The 18825-nt window shown below is 46.7% G+C and overlaps 2 pseudogenes; both read left to right on the top strand.

Moving 5' to 3' along the window:
• Positions 1–10599: 10599 nt before the first annotated feature.
• Positions 10600–12958, top strand: LOC136456166 (ABC transporter B family member 15-like; annotated as a pseudogene).
• A 3627-nt stretch (positions 12959–16585) lies between these two features.
• Positions 16586–18736, top strand: LOC136510218 (uncharacterized; annotated as a pseudogene).
• The last annotated feature ends 89 nt before the right edge of the window (positions 18737–18825 follow it).

Here is an 18825-nt window from a genome sequence, read left to right as displayed (position 1 = left end):
AGATGAACTTATTTCCTGGACTTTTTTTATTATGTTGTAATGCACTATGATTTTATTTCAGATGGTCTTATGCCCTGTACTTCGTTAACTATCCTAAGACTATAGTGGTACTGTTTGTATCACTGAAAAGACTACTTGTGTTGTTGCAGTCACTGAAAGGGCTACAAGTACTGTTGCAGTCACTGAAAGGGCTACAAGTCTATTTGAGAACTCACTGAAAAGCCTAGATTCGTTTACTGTTGTATCTGTATACGCAATGAATTAATATCAGAGTGATGTATTGCATTTAGATGAAGTGACAAAACATAGGTGTAGCCTTTTCAGATGAAATGACCAGTCATGGTTGTAGGCTTTTCAGATGAAGCATCTAGCCTTTGCAGATTCAATAAATGAGTACGCACACATGTTTTTTGTTAAGTAGCATTCATGGTGAACCTGCCTTCATCTCTATATATAGTGCTCCATGTCTTGCTCCATATCCACACAACTTGTTTTCTGGTTTAGTTTTAGCAAATGTCGAGCGGAGGTTTCTTGAGTGGAAAGGGTTTCGGCAGAGGGAGAGGAAAGGGGGTGAGGAAGGGACCTCCGATTGTGTGGGAGAGTTCTCTGGGTCCTGATTCTTTTGAAGAACCAATAGAGGAATTTCCTTTGGAGAGGAAGAGTGACTTCACCCGTGAGAGACCTCTTAGATCATACGAGAAGCGCATTGAAGATTGGCCAAAATGCCACCACGGTTTGGATTGCGCTGTGCAGATGTACAACGACTATGACGGTGGAGGCCGTCGTTTCTTCAGATGCCCACGAGGATTTGTATTGCCTTTGAACTCTCTCCTTTTTTAGATTTGCATTTGGTTTCTAGTAGTACTTATTGGTAGATGGGTTTTCAGGATTCAAGCTGTCCAGATAATTGTGGCTTCACTAGATGGGTCGACCCTCCTCCTATCTATCCCCATCAACAGTACATCACATATCTACAGGGACGCATCTTTGACCTAGAGTATGGCCCTAGAAGTGGTAACAGGGACAAGTTGGACGATGACAACAGCAATGATGCAGAGAAGGCACTATGCAATAATCCGTACTGCGAGTGCCCGCACCATAAGAAGGACGGGCCTCCTTCTCCACCGCCACCGCCACCACCACCGCCTCTGTCAACTAGAGGATACTATGGGGAAGGCGCAACTCAGTTCAATATGTGGGAGCATTATTAGGATCAACCTTTGTTAGTCAATCCGAATGTGGAATGCTTGTATGAGTTGTTCTTTTCAATCTCGTAAGGCATGCTAGGTTTAGTTTGCAACATGCCATTATTAGTTTTCATGTGAGTGTGTACCCTTTGCAATGTCTGTATCACTTGTTTCTTTCAATCCCCTAAGGCATGCTAGGTTTAGTTTGTGACATGCCATTGTTAGTTTTGATGTGAGTGTAATCGTTGTGCATTCGCTATTTCATAAATTGCAGTTTACCTACCTCTAAGTTTCATGTACTATGGTTGATTCCCAAACTGAAAAAAAGATTTGAGTCTCTCTAAAAATAGGGGATTGAAATCGAACCAACATTCGGTTTTTCCTGCAGGAACAAACATACAAACATAAATATAGCATGTCTACTCTTATTAGTATAACTCGTGTTAGTCGAAGAGGAATCGTTGAGAAAGATTTTTCATTTGAATCATGCAAATAGGATTGCAACATATACCAAAGGTTTAGAAGACCTCTGTCTTTAATACTTTATTCTTTCTCTTTTATGATTCGGCCCACGCCAACCCTAGGGTTTGGGTCGGCCATTTACGTGTTGGGCTGAGGCTCAGCGTTGAGTCGGCCCACGCCGACCCTAGTAGCTAGCTTGGTGGATACCTGTTGTCTAAGTAGTTCAGGACATTTTCTCTTATTGTGGCCCGGCTTATGGCAACCAGAGCAACGACTCTTTTGGGTGTCCTCTACAAAATGTCTCCCAACCTTACTCGTGGTTGATCTATCTTTTGTGGCTCGATCCATGTCCATCCTAAACCGCTTCCGCCGCCTAGGTCCTCTACTCTTCCAGAGTAAACCAAGATCAGCCACATACTTGGGGCCATCATAAGTAGGCCATTGACTCTCATCAAGAAATGGCTCGAACTGAGGATTCCAGGTGCTCATTAGGTTCCTCAAAGAGAACTCCGCGGCCATACGGGGAGGACCCTCAGCGTCAACATGTCTAAGGCGACAGGCTGTAATCATGTGGGAGCAAGGCCTATGGTATATGATCGGTTTTCCACATGTACACTTGTTCTCATTGATCACTACTTTATGTTTTCGAGCACCCCGGTCTTCACCACCAATGTTAGTTCCACCACCCTCTAGAATCTCATATCCATGGTTGATCATATCAAAACATGAACCCTTCTATCATTTAGACTTTTTCTTTGAGAAAGCTAGTTCCTGAGATGCTAAAAGTGGCCAAGCTTTGCCTGCTATCCATAGAGACCTCGCATGCTTCTTCCTCGAAACGAACCAAGAATTCAACTTGTAGAAGGTGAATGAGGCAATAGCAGTCACAGGCAGACCACGACAACCTCTTAGAAGGCTGTTGAACATCTCTGCCATGTTACTAGTCATGAAGCCCCATCTCCAACCACCCGTGTCATATGCAAGTGACCACTTATCCTTCGACGCCATCAACTCGCTCAAGAATTGCCTGCCATCAACATTTGTGGCTAACTTCAGGGCATCTAACTTGTCTTTGAATAATTGAACCTCTTGCTGCCTGCAAACCTCCTCAAATAATTTGAAGTTGTCCATTGTGTGATCACGCCTTATAAGATTCTAAGCAAGGTGTCTGGTGCACCACCGGTGATGTATTTGGCCATAACCAGGAATCTATTGTTCTACGGCATTCAGAATGCCAGCATGCCTATCGGATATCACACAAACATCACGTCCTAGACCAATTACCACTTGTCTTACTAGCCTGAGAAACCAACACCAACTATCTGTGTCCTCCTTTCAAACAATCGCAAAGGCCAATGGCACAAGCTGGTCTTCTGCATCTGTCCCAATACAAATAAGCATTGTGCCTTCAAATTTCCCTGTAAGAAAGGTCCCGTCAATTGAGACGACGGGCCTGTAATGCTTGAATGCTTCGATGCTCTGCCCAAACGCCCAAAACGCCCTTCTAAATACCTGGCTACCATTCCTTGTTTCACCCTCCTTAGGTAAATACTCGAAGTGCATCCCAGGATTTACAACCCTCATTGCATTCAATATTACAGGGAGGCGCTCATAAGCTTCTTCCCAATTTCCAAATATTATTTTCAGTGCACGCTGCTTTGCCCTCCATGCTTTCCCATACTTGACATAGTAATTGTACCGTTGGAAGATGATCTCAACCAACGCAGACACCGTAATGGTTGGCATATGCTTCACCACGGGGCATAATTGCCTTGCAATGAACCTAGAATTGAGCTGCAGATGGTTCTCTTCTGCCTCAGCAGTGGCACAAACATGTGGTTGCTTCACTGAGGTAATCTTCCATTTGTCTGCCTTCGTCTTCCTAGCACATACTATCCAACCACACTGTTGTTCTTCACAAGCAACAGTATACCTCTTCTCCTTGAATGAATTGATGACCCTAAAAGGTCGGTTGTGTACAATGGAGTACTCTTGCAACCATGATTTCAACTCATCCATGGTACCAAACAATATGCCCTTCCGTATGATGAGGCAACCACTAACATCAGGCACAATTGTATCACTTGGCCCACCATCAGCTACTGCCCTATGACCATGGCTAAGGTCCTCGAAATCACCAACTAGTGGATCTCTCCAAGGCAAGACCCTAGACAATATCTCTATTTCCCTAAAATTCAGATGACCAATAGGGCGATCGTCATCAGAGTCTTCGGCTATCTCCTCTATGAAGGATTCATCATCTCCAGCTATCTCCATGTCAAAACGGTTCGTAGCCCTAGCATCACCAAAGTCTTCTTCACCACTAAGATCATCTTCATCGCTAAGCTCATCCTCAATAGAAAAGTCTCCGCTAGCGTCGTCCAAACCTTCTTCTGCATCAACAATTACATAATCATCATCCTCTTCATCACTATCATGATTGCCCTCACCATCGGCAACCGGATTCTCTTTTTCATCTCCACCGTAGCCTAGTTGTGTGACAAGTATTTCTTCTTCAGGCAAAGGACCATAACCTATGTGAGCGGGGGAAGATGGCCATGCTTCGAAGTTATCATTTCCTAAGCCGGACTCCTTACTTACTACTAAATCCAAAGATCGCACTTCTGAGGCCAATACAACTGCCTTGTAATCATTCCATTCAGTCTCGCTTGTAATTTTGAGCAACCGCTTGATCCGAGGACCCTTCGATGACCCAACATCTATGACACCTTCAAACTGAACATGCACGTCTCTTTCATTCTAGCCTAACATAACCTTCACTCGCTCCACTAACTGGGTCAAAGATGGTGTTTCAGAAAAAATCAACAACTCCTCACACATGTCCAGAAATTCCAAACTATCATCTCTTGTCCTAACAATACGGCCTCCATGATGCAACCTCACTAATTTATCCATCTACAGCCATCACACAACAAGTAGTGTCACATATCAATATATCATGCGAGTTTCAATCCAATAAGTAGAAACTAAAATATATTATTTCACCTTTTTCAACCCCAACAATATAATCATTTCTAGTCATAAAAAAATGAAATGTAATGACCAACAAATAAATAAAATACATACTAACCCTAATGACCAACAAATAACTAACCCTAATGACACCTACAATAAACAAAGAACCCTAATGATCAAAATAACTAAAAACCAAACTAACCTAACATGTTCAGCACATAAAACAGTTAAACAACAATGCACTCAATCGTCCTAAGCCATACATTTTGCAAATGCAAACACAAATATACCAAAACACCATACAACCATGATTCCACATGATTAGGGACAATGTAAGCACATCTACGCGGATAGATTGGAGGATGAGAGAGACCATTACCTCAAGGAAGCTTTGGGAGCCGAGATCGTGGCACCGGGGGTCGATTTTGGAGCCTAGGGTTTGGTGGCGGCGCGGGGGAGAAGAGAAAGAGAGGAGGCCGGCGGTTTTAGAATGGAGGGAGGAAGAAGAAGGGGCCTCGGCGCGGCCTAAAGGGACCAGACCTCGGCGTTGAGTCGGGCCATGCCGAGGTCTGGAGGCTCGACGTTAAGTGACCCAACGCCGAGCTTCTGGGCCACCGTGCTTTGTTGGGCCGCCTGGGCCATGCTCCGGATGGGGCCAGTAGCTCGGCGCGCAGTCCAGCCGCGCCGAGGTTGGGCACTTGGCGTCGGCTGACACAACGCCGACGTCTCGGACCCACACGCCCCCGTGTCGACGACGACCCCGGTCGTCCGTGACGTGACAATACCTCAGCGTCGAGTGACATGACGCCGAGCCTCATATCTCGGCGTCATGTTCTAAGACGCCTAAAAATGGTCTATTTTCAGAAAATGTTTTGGCGTAGGTATTTTTCTAAAAATTGTTTTCAAAAGAGACCAAAATACAAAAATTTCACCAATTAGCTACTGCAACGTCAAGACATGACCTTGCTTGTGAAAGATATGAAATTTCTCCAAATCACTAAAAGTTAACTTGAGCGCATTCAGCTTCGGTCCCATAATCTTTTCTCTGCAAGCACAAGAGATTTGCGGATTAAATTATGTTTTGCAGAGAGATTGAACGTGCACAGATATTACACCATTTTGTGTGAGAAAGAACTCGTCTCATGCACACATTACACATTACAGATTTGTGGTCATAAGATTCAATGAGAACGGAAGAAGAGAAAAAGTGAAAAAAGAGAGAGAAAATAGTGAAAAAGAAAAAATGGTGCACAACATTATATTATGTGTACAACTAGTATATGAATCATATACAATCATGTAAAATAGATAGATTAATTAATGTAAAAAAGGCAAGGAAAAAAGTAGAAATAAAAAATAAAAGGAAACAAATATTTTCATAACTTTTCATTGCTGGAAAGTTACAAGTTATACAAATAAATTATGTGCATAACATTTTATACATAGAACGACTTATCATCACAACTTGTACTCACAACTTATGTATATAACTTTTACGTGATAAATTATCATCACAAATTTCTCATTATAACTTTTGTAGATTTGTGATCATAAAATTCAATTTTTTGGGCCTCTCATCTAGGTACAACTGTAGTATCTGTTCATGAACAGACACACACCGACACCACACACACTCACACACACCACACTCACCCCTCATGTACACAAACAAATCCTACAACTACACCTAGATTCCAAGATTGCGTCCTTGAGGAGATCACCGAAACCAACCAAGGCTCCGTAGGCGACGGACGCGCCGCTATCCCTTTGTAGCTCCACACGAGAGAGGCTACACCTGTTAAAAATGGGGAAAAATCCCGGTGGAGATCGTGAGTCGAGCAGAGCTTGAACCCACGACCGGCCGCTGTACCACCTGCAGCGTTGCCACTCGAGCTACGGCTCGTTCCCCATAAAATTCAATTAGATTGGAAGAAGAGAAAAGTGAAAGAGAGAAAAAATAGAAAAAAAAAAAAAGGTAAAGGAAAAAAGTAGAAAATAAAAAAGAAGAAAGATGGACGCACCTGCGGTTAGCGTGCGAGGCAAAGAGCAACATGTGACACAAAAAGGAAAGGAGCAACGTGTGCGCATGGGACCGTGGTGGACTCGTTCGGTTGGATCGCCTGATTGAAAACGGGTGAACGACCGTCGAAATGGAATTGGATCGTTTACTCCAACATGTTTGGTCTCCGTACTGTAAAAAAAGAGATCCTGGCACTCTAAAAATTAGAGAATACTCCCTCCGTACTTAAAAATAAAATCGTTTTGGACAAGACTTGGGTCAAACATTGGGAATATAAATCATGAATACATTTTAAGTTGTTGAATTTGGAAATGTGAAAGCCATATAAATAGATTTGTCTTAAAAAATATTTTCATAAAAATATACATATATCACTTTTTGATAAATATTTTTATAAAATAAGGAGTCAAAGTAATACTTTGGAGACCGTGTCGCTGTCCAAAACGACTTTATTTTTTAGTATGGAGAGAGTACACCAGAACATTGTGAATATGGGCTTAGAAAATGCCATGATGCATGGTTCCTCCAGAATCCTCGGATGGATGAAAGGGGAAAAAGAATACTCCATCCATACTAAAAAATGAAGTCGTTTTAGATAAGGTTTGAGTCCAACATTGGGAATATAAATCATGAATAACTTTTAAGTTGTTGAGTTTGAAAATGTGAAAACCATATGTATAGATTTGTCTTGAAAAATATTTTCACAAAAATTTACATCTATCACTTTTTGATAAATATCTTTATAAAAATAATAGTTAGAGTTATGCTTTGGAGACCATGTCGCTGTTCAAAATGACTTTATTTTTTTTTTAGTACGGAGGAAGTACGTGCAACAATACCGGTGATCAAAAGATGCAGTACCGTCGATCAATGTGCTTCAATGCTAGCTCCATATATGCTGTTAGAATGGCGACGCTTGAATTGCGAATGGTCTCGATGATTAGTGGAGTACTAGTACGTATCTCTAATAATGGCGATGCATTAATTGCTTGCCACTATCTCATGTGCCAAGACTCAAGGCTGTACCTAATGCACCCCTTGAGAGTTGAGACGATGTGAACGCAGAGCATTACCCCTTTGCGAGTTAAAACAACCGGGAGTTGGGACTTGGGAGTTCATACACGAGAGCAGTAGCAGCCATTATTTCGGGGCTCGCTCGGTTCCACAACTTCTAAAAGAGACATAAACTCCCCTTGGCGTCTCCATTCTTCCATCAGGTACATGATTCAAGGCTGGTCAGTTTTTACTAATTACTACGGTTGACAGACGCGTGCTATCATCAAGCTTGGGCTTGGCATCAACAATTAACCAGCAGGTATGTGTCTCCATATTTCTTACGTTGCTTGGGCTTCCCAAAATGATCAAAGATCACTCATGAACTTTTATCTCTCTCTTTTTTTTTGCGAGGCGTGGTAAAGATGAGAAAGCCGGGTAAGAGAAGCAGGAAGAAGCATGCATATTTCTGTTCGAATCACAAGGATGAGGAGGACAAGTATTTCTTCAAGATTCTGGTTGGTGATTTTGGTGAAGGATTGGTAAGTTTACAGGTCCACTATGTTCTTGGAAAGTGTTCTTTTTTTTTAACTTTTGCTGTCACCACCATCTCTGCCTGCTCAGAGGTGGAGAAATTGTGCTAGCAATTATATGTGCTACCCAAACTAAGTCCCAGAAGAAACCTAAATGGAAAGATTTGGCCTCATATAGTTGTAGATGCAGATTGAAACCCAAGGTATATGTGCCGCATTATTGTTCTGAACTTCTGAAGCTATATGCTAGAATATTGTTCAGTTGTAACCAATGCTAGATTTTGACAGGAATGCTTGTGCAACCTGAGAATGTTTATAGGTTCTTTAATTTAACATGTTGGACATATTAATATAGTTATAATCAGTTCATAAAACTTAGTCAGATGTGGGCAACTATGTACTACTCTGTATCTGTCGTGTGGAATGATATCGCTGCACTATCAGCCAACTTCTTGAATTGGAGATATGTATAAGAGCTTGCTGCGTGTTATTGCTGCAGGCCATGCCTGGTAAATTCGTGCAACGTTTCAGAGGGCTAATAGCAAACAGTGTTAAGCTAGAATCACGCTGTGGACACACTTTTAATGTTGAAGTGGCTAATAATTTGGGCAAACTAGTCCTCCTAACGGGATGGAAGGCCTTTGTTACTGCCCATGACTTGAAGATGGGGGACTTCTTGGTATTCAAGTACGACGGGACTTTTCGATTGAAGGGCGGGCCTGGTGCAAGCGGTAGAGTCTTACCGTCTATGACCGGAAGGTCCCGGGTTCGAGTCACGGTCTCCTCGCATTACACAGGCGAGGGTAAGGCTTGCCACTGACACCTTTCCCCAGACCCCGCACAGAGCGGGAGCTCTCTGCACTGGGTACGCCCTTTAGTTGTTTCGAGAAAGTGCCGCCATGCCTTGTGAAGAGAAACCATATCCGTGGCAGAGAAAGAAAGGAAGAGCACATTGAAATTTCAAGCAGTTCTGAAGATCTTCCCATGAAATCCCCTGGAAGTAAAAGGAAAGCTTGGAAGCGAAGGAAGGGAAGTATGAATGTCAATATTAGTCCATCAACCCTCCCATCCGATACATCAGGTTATGAGCATGGTCATGGTTATGAGTCACCATGTTGAACTGACTTGAGTAGGATTTACTTTACACCTCATGACTTCACATTTCTTTCTCTTTTTTTGTGTGTAGGAGATCAGAATTCATGTTATGACACAGGTTACATCCTCCCACGGGGAACATATCTTAACTGTGTGCAGATGAAGAAACTGAAAGAGAAAGTCCGAGCTAGTACTTCTACAATCCCCATCTACGGATGCATCATGAAGAAGAGCAATGTTCAAGGAAGAGCTCAGACTATGGTGAGCTTGGAACTTTGTTCTTGGATTGATATTCTATTAAATTATGCTTCCATTTGAAAGTATGTTGTTGAGAACAGGCATTTCTCTGTTTTATGAGGGAGCGAACTACAACTTCAGAAACAGGATGGGGGAACTGAAGTACCAGTGGGAATAGAACTGGACTTCTTAGCAATCAGCCAATCACCATCTTTCTTTCTACTAAGCCACAGCCCAGCAAATCCCTTACTAGCAAAATTAAACCACATAATCCTTCTCGCCTTTTTTCTTGGCCAGGTCAATAGAATAAAATCAGAAAACCTAGAAGAATTTTAGATTTTTTCTGAAAGATGAAATTTTGAATCCTTGAAGTACTACTAGTTCTAAACAAAGTGCCTTGAAGAAATTTACAATCTACAAGCATCTTTAGCTATTTTCAGTTAACTTTTAACACTTCCCTACTGCAATCAGGACATGCCAAGAGTATATGCTGAGGTATATCTACCATTTGAGGACCAAACACTGATGCTTCAATGCTGTGGCAATAGTTGGGAAGTGCGGTGTCTAATTTAGAAGGGAAACCCCGGATCAAAAAGGTTTTTGCAAGGGTGGAAACAGTTTGCTTGTGACAACAAGTTGCAGCTGGGAGATCTCTGCCTCTTTGAGTTACTTGAAAACACAAAGTACACGATGAAAGTGCATGTCATTCGCGCAAAATGAAATTTGGCAAGCAGTTGATGCTGTTGGTGCCAGCTTAGCTTTTGCAATATGGTGGTAGAAGTAATTTTAGATTAGAGCGACTAGCTTACCCTGCTGGTATCAATGAATTGTCCATCCCCTGTTCTGGCAATTGGTTAACTCATGTTCTACCTAAGTCCAGACTCTTTCACTTGTAACCCATTTATGTTTATTTTTGAGTTAAATGCACCAAAGATCCATTAACTTGTGAGAAAGTTTCAGTTGAGTCCATCAACTTTCAAAGTGGCTTTTTGGGTCCATAAACTTTTAAAATGGTTCACTGCAGTCCATACCTATTTATTTAACCTTAAATTTAAAACATATTTATAGAAAACCCCTCCCACACGCATGCAGGTGCATGCATGGCTCCCAGCGCCCTCCTCCAGCCCTCCAGCCGCCGCCGTGCCCCCAGAGACCAGCGAGCAGGTGCATGCATGGCTCCCAGTGCCCGCTGGCCGAAGCCGCCCGCGCCGTGCCTTGTTCATTCTCAGAAAAATCAGATAACTGCATGCATGCGGCTGGCCTGATACATACATGGCACTGCTCTGAGGTTTGCAGGTCCATCATGATGGCTCTGCCAAACTTGCGTTACTTCGTCGACGCCGCGACGGCGGCGGCACGGATGCGCGAGATGATCGACAAGCTGCAGCGTCTCGAGACGGAGGGCAAGAAGGGCGCCACCAAGGAGGACATCAGGGGCCAGATCACATTCAGGGACGTGCATTTCTCGTACCCGTCCAAGGCCTGACACGCGGGTGCTCGACGGCGTGAGCCTCACCATCTCTGAGAGCGCCACCGTCGGCCTCGTCGGCGGGAGCGGGTCCGGGAAGTCCACCATCATCTCCTTGCTGCAGAGGTTGTACATCCAGGACTCGGGCGAGATACTGCTGGACGACAGTGACATTGGCACGCTCAACGTGGAGTGGCTCAGGAGCCAGATCGGCCTAGTGAGCCAGGAGCCTGTGCTGTTCGCCACGTCCATCAGGGAGAACATTCTGTTCGGCAACGAGGCGGCCTCGCTGAAGCAAATCGTCGTGGATACGAAACCAATGTATGCAGACATTTCAAATTCTGGCAACAAAATGAACTAGCCGTTTGATCACACTTCAGTAAATGAATCTGCTTGCACTTGCAGGTCGGGCAGTTCGGGACGCAGCTATCGGGAGGGCAGAAGCAGCGCATCGCCATCGCCTGCGCGCTCATCCGGGACCCCAAGATCCTGCTCCTCGACGAGGCGACCAGCGCGCTGGACTCCGAGTCAGGAGCGCGCGGTGCAGGACGCGCTGGACCGGGCGTCCGTGGGCCGGACGACCGTCGTCGTGGCGCACCGCCTCTCCACGATCCGCAAGGCAGACATGATCGCCGTGCTCGACGCGGGCCGCGTGGTGGAGTGCGGCACGCACGACAAGCTCCTCCTCGGCACGGAGGCCAGGCGAAGGCGGCGGCGTCTACGCACGGATGGCGCTGCTGCAGAAGGCGCCCGTGGCGAGGGAGGAAAGCGAGCGAGTGGTGGAAGTAGAGCCGGAGAGCAGCAGGGTGTCGTTCCGTAGCGTTGAGATCATGTAAGTGCCCAGCGACTTCCACCAAAGCCCGGTGCCGTCGTTCAGGTCGGTCGAACGCTCCGTGGAAATGGTAGACCACGGGCGCGACGGCCACGACCCGGCGCGCAGCAGAAAGCCTTCGCAGCTCCGCCTGCTCAAGATGAATCGGCCGGAATGGAAGCAAGCTCTGCTCGGGTGCGCCGGCGCCATCGTTTTCGGTGCGGTGCTGCCGCTCTACTCTTACAGCCTCGGAGCTTTGCCGGAGGTGTATTTTCTCGGCGACGATCACCTCATCCGTTCAAAGACCAGGTACCGTGCGATGTGTCCGTCTGTGCTCGCTGATACAGATTGCAGAGTGACATGGCGATGTCAGTGACGTTTGTCTGAACTCTGTTCTGAACAGGCTGTACTCCCTCGTCTTCTTCGGCATTGCCATCATCTGCATCACGGCGAACATCGTGCAGTACTACAACTTCGCCGTCATGGGCGAGCGCCTTACAGAGCGCGTCCGTGGACAGATGTTCGCCAAGATACTCTCCTTCGAGGTCGGGTGGTTCGACGAGGACGAGAACTCGAGCGCCGCGGTGTGCGCGCGGCTGGCCACGCAGGCCACCAAGGTCCGATCCCTCGTCGGCGACAGCATGTGCCTCCTGGTGCAGGCGGCCTGCCAATGCGGCGCTAGGTTTCTCTCTGGCCCTCGCCGTGTCGTGGCGGCTCGCGGTGGTCATGATGGCGATGCAGCCACTGATAATCGCGAGCTTCTACTTCAAGAAGGTGCTCATGACCGCCATGTCCAAGAAGGCCAAGAAGGCGCAGGTGCAATGGAGCCAGCTCGCCAGCGAGGCTGTCGTGAACCACCGGACGATCACCGCGTTCTCGTCGCAGCGTCGGATGCTCCGCCTGTACGAGGCCGCGCAGGAGGCGCCGCGGAAGGACAACAGGGTGGAGTCGTGGTACTCCGGCTTCTGCCTGTCCCTGTGCCAGTTCAGCAACACGGGCAGCATGGCGCTTGCGCTGTGGTACGGAGGCAGGCCGCGGGCGGGCGGCTTCGGCCAGCGGGCACTGGGAGCCATGCATGCACCTGCTCGCCGGTCTCTGGGGGCACGGCGGCGGCTGGAGGAGGGCGCTGGGAGCCATGCATGCACCTGCATGCGTGTGGGAAGGGGTTTTCTATAAATATACTTTAAATTTAAGGTTAAATAAATAGGTATGGACTGCAGTGAATAATTTTAAAAGTTTATGGACCTAAAAAAGCCACTTTGAAAGTTGATGGACTCAACTGAAACTTCCTTACAAGTTAATGGATCTCTGGTGCATTTAACTCTTTATTTTTCTGCTGTGATGCAATTAGCTACTGCAACGTCAAGCCATGATTTTTCTTGTGAAAGATATGAAATTTACAAAATCGCTCAAAAGAACTTGGGCGCATTCATTTACGGTCCTATAATCTTTTCTCTGCTAGCGAAAAGAGATTTGCGGCATCAAATTATGTTTTGCAGAAAGATTGAATGTTCACAGATATTGAGCCATTTGTATGAGAAAAGGCTCATATGATGCACACCTTACACACAGAGATGCGAATGTCTTAATAGATTTTTATCAAAAAAAATGTCTTAATATATGGTCATTTTACTGAGCTACATCAGTACTTCAGTACGTTACAACTCGACAAGAAAGACCATCCCCAAAAAATAGGGAACAAAAGATAGGAGAGCCATTGTTGTATGATGGTTACTAGTTTTCATTGGAATTTTGCTCTAATGTAATCCCTAAACAAGAGCATATGGCATACTTCAGAAAGAATATCCAAACTAGCAATAAGTTTCAAGTACTTCGTAGTATTCATTAGAAAGGACAACATAGATCTTCATAAAGATGCATGAGAGCGTCAGCGCAACTTCTCATGATCAAAATGCAAGTAACAGTACCCTAGAGCTGCTGATCTGCTAGTTTTGTTTGGAGGAAACGAACAAATAAGGCAATAATCTCTTCAACTACATGAAACCATGAGAATCACTTGCCTTCTGTGAGATGCTGGGCTCCACAGGAACGAACGGCTTCTTGACCTTGTTCGCAGGCTTCCAGAGTCCATTGATGAACTATCGGAGGAATCTGCATCTACCAGAAGAACATGGTAAGAATAAAACTGAGTGCAAGATAAAGCTGTTGCATCTCTCTCACATGCACCGGCCCGCCAGCGCTGCGCCGCTCCCTCGTCGTCACCCACGCTACGCCTGGCGTGAGTGAAGTTCCAGCGATGCGCGGCGCCTGTTCGACGACATAACCCTACGCACCAAATCTGGCCACCTTACTGACACCCGCGTCTTGTTCGCCCAAATCCCCGAGTGGATCCGAACGTCGTCTCCTGGACCCTCTTGGTCGTCGGGTTCAACCGTGCCGACTGATTTTGGGAGGCTTCGAAGACGTTCCTAGACATGGACCTGCATGCCATGCCAATATGCCACGCCACGCCGCGCTGCCGCCAACGACGTGCCTCACGCGGTCACGCCTGCCCGCGCAGCGCTCGCTCTGCCACGACACACCGCATCGCGCTCTGCTCGTGTGCACGCAGCACAGCCCTCGCCTGTACTGCGTCTCGAGCCGCCTCGCTGCGCGCCACACCATGACACCAGCAGAGAGAGAAGATGATGTTGGGAGATGAAGTAGATGTTGAGAGAGAGAGAGGACAGGAGAGAAGAGGCTGTTGACTACCATTGACCAACGACAAAATAGTATTTTCATCCATTATTAGTTTATTAGTTAGCTACACTAGACGGTAGTGGCATAGATGTTATAAAATTTAGGTCCTATTTAAAATACATGATTATAAAACAGAGGAATGGAAATAAATGTAGGAATAGAATAAGAAAATACATGAAAAATATAGGAAGATATGTTTGGAACAAAGAAAGAGGTAACATGGGAAAACTTAAAACATTGTATTAGACTAGCAAATATGTGCGAACACAAGGTTGACAAGTACCCTTGTGTGTTCGTTTTGTGATGAGTGATTGTCAATATGATCCACGAAGTAGGTTGAGTGGTGACTAACCCTACCATGGCGAAAGCTATGTGTGCAACATGTCTTTTGGCTTGTGTTGTGTAGGTGTGGAGCTCGGATGCGGTGGTCGACGGCGAGGTGAAGGTCAAGGAGGACGTGCCATGCCGACAGACCGGGAGCGGTGAAGGACGGGCATGAGGCTTGGACCGAGGGACCCAGAGGCCGGGTGACTAGCCGCGGTGGCTGACACTTGGGACATCGACAAATGCAAGAAGACATGGAGTGACGGTGTTGACCGGGTCAAGATGGCAGACGCGTGAGTCGAGCGAGGCTCAGGAGGACTTGGCGGGCTGGCCGGTCGAGGACGGCGGTGACACGCGTCGGATGGCGGGGGACGCGTATGGAGTACGTTACCCGCAGACGGTTTGATGGTTTGGGTCTCAAAACCATCGAATGGACGGTTTACGGGTTTGGGCCTCAAAACCCGGGCGGAGGTTCCGAGGAGGGACGGACGGCACGTGGCGGCATCGAGGAGTTCGCGTCGAGGCGAAGCTACCGGTGAGAAGGCGCGGTGGCCGTCGGATCAAGATTACATCGGGTTGGACAACAACGCCCTTGGCTTAGCGGTTCAACTCATTTGTATCCAGGGGCAAAACTGGGAATGTGTAATAGCCCTGTTAAATAGGATGAGGGAGCCCCCATCTCCCTCACCTCTCTCCACACTGTCATTTTCTCCTCTTACTCTTAGGGTTAGCGTTCTTGAGTCCATGAGAGAGGTCAAAAAATCTTGCTGAATTTTTAGTGGTGTTTGTACTGTGATCTGGAGCGGGAATGGAGGCCCAAATCCTCCTCTTGCCCTCTGGCGTTCCTATCTGAAGCTGTGTTTTTCATTCTATGTGTTCGTTATTTTTTTCTCTCCATTTTTCGTGTTTGGCTACGATCTATTTTTCCCGGAGTATGAGTAAATCTCAGGTGATGTTTTTTGGGAATTAGGTCTGTAGCCTGTTGAATTTGTTCTGTGCAAATTTTGGGCTCAAGAGCTGTTGATTTGATGGAGTTTTCATCGAATTTTTGAGCTAGCTTTCTTCTGTTCGTAGTACTGTGCGGTGCTCTGTTCGTTGCTAGCAGCCTGGCTGCTTGGTTGTTTGGCAGGGGAGTCAAGCTGTGCGTCAGATTGGTTGAGCCTAGGAGCGTGAGTGCCTAGAGACCTTCGAGTGCTCATCCAGCTGTTCTGCTACCTGCCAGACCACCGCTCGTTTCCCTGTTGCTCGTTCTTGGCCACTGACTGTTCGTTGTGTTCGTGCGATCTGGTACAGAGGGAGTCAGGCACCAGGTTCTGCAGCTCATTCTCAGGTTTTGTCTTGGGCTCCAGTGAGCATCTGCTCGGCCCAGGTGCTGCAGTAAGCCACCATCGATCGAAACTAGTGCCTGCAGTTTCTCACTCTGTTTTGGGATGAACAATTTTTTAGGTGATTTTCTATCCATTTTCACCTAGCCATGATTTCTTGTTTCGCCTGCAGTTTAGTCGTTTGAGCTCCGAATCATGTTCCGTTTTTAGCGTTGGATTTCTATCATTCCGAGGAATTTTTCTAGATACTCTCGTCACTAGTTGGCTTGAGTATCTTAGTTCAGGAATTTGCTTGTGCTTGGCGGTGATTTTGGGACAGTGGCCAAATATTTCAAGAGAAATTTTACGGCTCCCATTCACCCCCCCTCTGGTCGCCGTTTCCGGTCCTTCAATTGGTATCGGAGCCAGTTAAGGATCATTCCACCTTAATCGGTCCGTGATCCACGAAGGCGACATGGAGCGTGGTTCCGGCAAACCACCGCACTTTGATGGGTCCAACTATCCTTATTGGAAGATCCGCATGTCTGCGCATCTCCAGGGGTTTGATTGGCTCGTCTGGGAAATTTGCGAGGATGCTACTTACGTTGTTCTCCCTATTGCGGCCCGTACCACCCAAGATCAAAAGGATCGGCACAATGCAAATAGCAAAGCTCGCAGCGTGCTTTTCTCGAGTCTCTCGCTTTCTGAGTTCGAGCGTGTCTCCGATTGTACTACAGCTCGAGAGATCTGGGTGAGGCTTCAGAGCTATCACGAGGGGACCACACAGGTCAAGACCAAACTCTATGAGACGTACAAGCGCGAGTACGAGAATTTCTCTCAGCTTGATGGCGAGTCCATCGATGCCATGTTTTCCCGCTTTCAGACTATCGTCAACAAAATGAAAGCGAACAAGGCCAACCTACCTTATAGTGATCATGAGAGGGCGCTCAAGCTTCTCTATGCCCTTGATCGAAAGGTATGGGATGTGAAAGTGTCGGCGATCATCGAGTCGACCAACTACGACACCCTCACCGTCGACGAGCTTTTCAGCAAGCTCAAGTCCACAGAGATCGACTACCAAACCCAAGCCAAGCTCAAGAATCCTTCTGCACCAACCATGGCTTTGGTCTCAGGTAGTGGTTCAAGTTCATTGACTAACCCTTCACAAGCTTCCTTCTCTTTGTCGTGCTTGATGTCAGTCATAGAGGAGTAGCTGGAGTCTCTTGGGGATGATGAGTTGGCACTCGTCATCAGTCGGTTCTCTCAGTTTCACAACAACCGTTTGAACCGCCGACGCAATGGTGGCATGAAGGAGGGATGCTATGGATGTGGAGATCCGGACCACTTTGTCACGCACTGCCCCAAGAAGAAGCCCTTCACCAACAAGTATGACTCTAGCAAGCGTAAGGATAAGCGCGACTACACCTCCGGCAAGCACAAGGCCAAGGGCGGCTTCGATAAGGAGGCGATCAAGAAGGCATACCGTAGGAAGGCCAAACCTCAAGAACGCGCCTTCCTCGCTTCCCTCAGCGACCTCGACGACGACTCCGACGATGATCACTCTTCTTCTCCCTCGACCGACGATGAGTCCGAGAAGAAGCGCGAGGACAAGCTCAACGGTCTCTGCTTTGTCGCCGGTGCAAACCGTGGTGGGTTTTGCACTATGGTGGTTGACGGTGGAGCAAAGCTCAAAAAGGACGTCGACGTCGACGACGACGAAAACGAGGTACCGCCCACACTTGACTCACTTATGTTTGAGCTTGATACTATGAATGATACATTGATGAGTCAAGATAAGTTGCTTAAGCGTGCTGCTCGCGAGAGAAAAGAGTTTAAGGACCAGCTAGAGGTTGCTTTGAAGGAGTTAGAGCTTGCCAAGAGTGGTGTAGTGGTGTCAGAGGAGGAGGAGTGCGATGAGTGCGCTATACACATGTCTAACCTCTCTGACTTGCAATCCAAGTATGTTGTTTTGCTTGATGAATGTGATGAGCTGAAGTCTCATTCTAGGTTGCTCGGTGCGTGCAAGTCCTGCTCAGGCTTGCAATCTGAGTCGGCAGAGAAGGTTGCCAAACTTGCTAAGCTTGAGAAGGCCAACTCAGATAGCACCACCACTACATGTGTTCGATGTGAAGCTTTGGTGTTGGAGCTTGAGTCCTGCAGGCACGACAAGACGGGAACCGAGAAAGAAAACACACAACTTCGGTCTATCTTGAGCTGGGTGTCATGCAGTGAGCCCCAGTTGGGCATGATGGTGAGCCAGTTCAGGCGGGGAACTGACTCATCGGGAGTAGGCTTTGCTATAGGAGGGAAGGGTGAGCATGTCTATGGCAAGGTTGGTGAACATAGTGGTTTGAACCCAAGTAAGAAACCCACCAACACTCCCCAATTGATCAAGATCCCTCCATCAAAGCCTACCAAGCCTATGATCAAAGATGGTGTGTTTGAAGAACCACCAAAAGCTCCACCATCCAAGCAAGTTTGGGTTCCCAAACCGAACCACTTTCAGAACTCACTCGATACTCTACCTAACATCTCTAGTGCACCCCTTCCTAAAGCCAAAAAGCCTCAGAGAGTGAACCACATCCACAAGAGAGTGAGTCAACCACCACCCAAGAGAGAGGTGAGGTACCACTATGACTATTGCCATAGAGATGGTCATTTGGCTGAGTTTTGCTTTAGGAGGAAGAGAGATGAGCGGCGCGAGTACGAGTTGAA

Source organism: Miscanthus floridulus, chromosome 1 (genome assembly GCF_019320115.1).
Source record: "Miscanthus floridulus cultivar M001 chromosome 1, ASM1932011v1, whole genome shotgun sequence".
In the NCBI taxonomy this organism is placed as follows: Eukaryota; Viridiplantae; Streptophyta; class Magnoliopsida; order Poales; family Poaceae; genus Miscanthus; species Miscanthus floridulus.
This window is presented reverse-complemented; position numbering and strand designations above follow the sequence as displayed.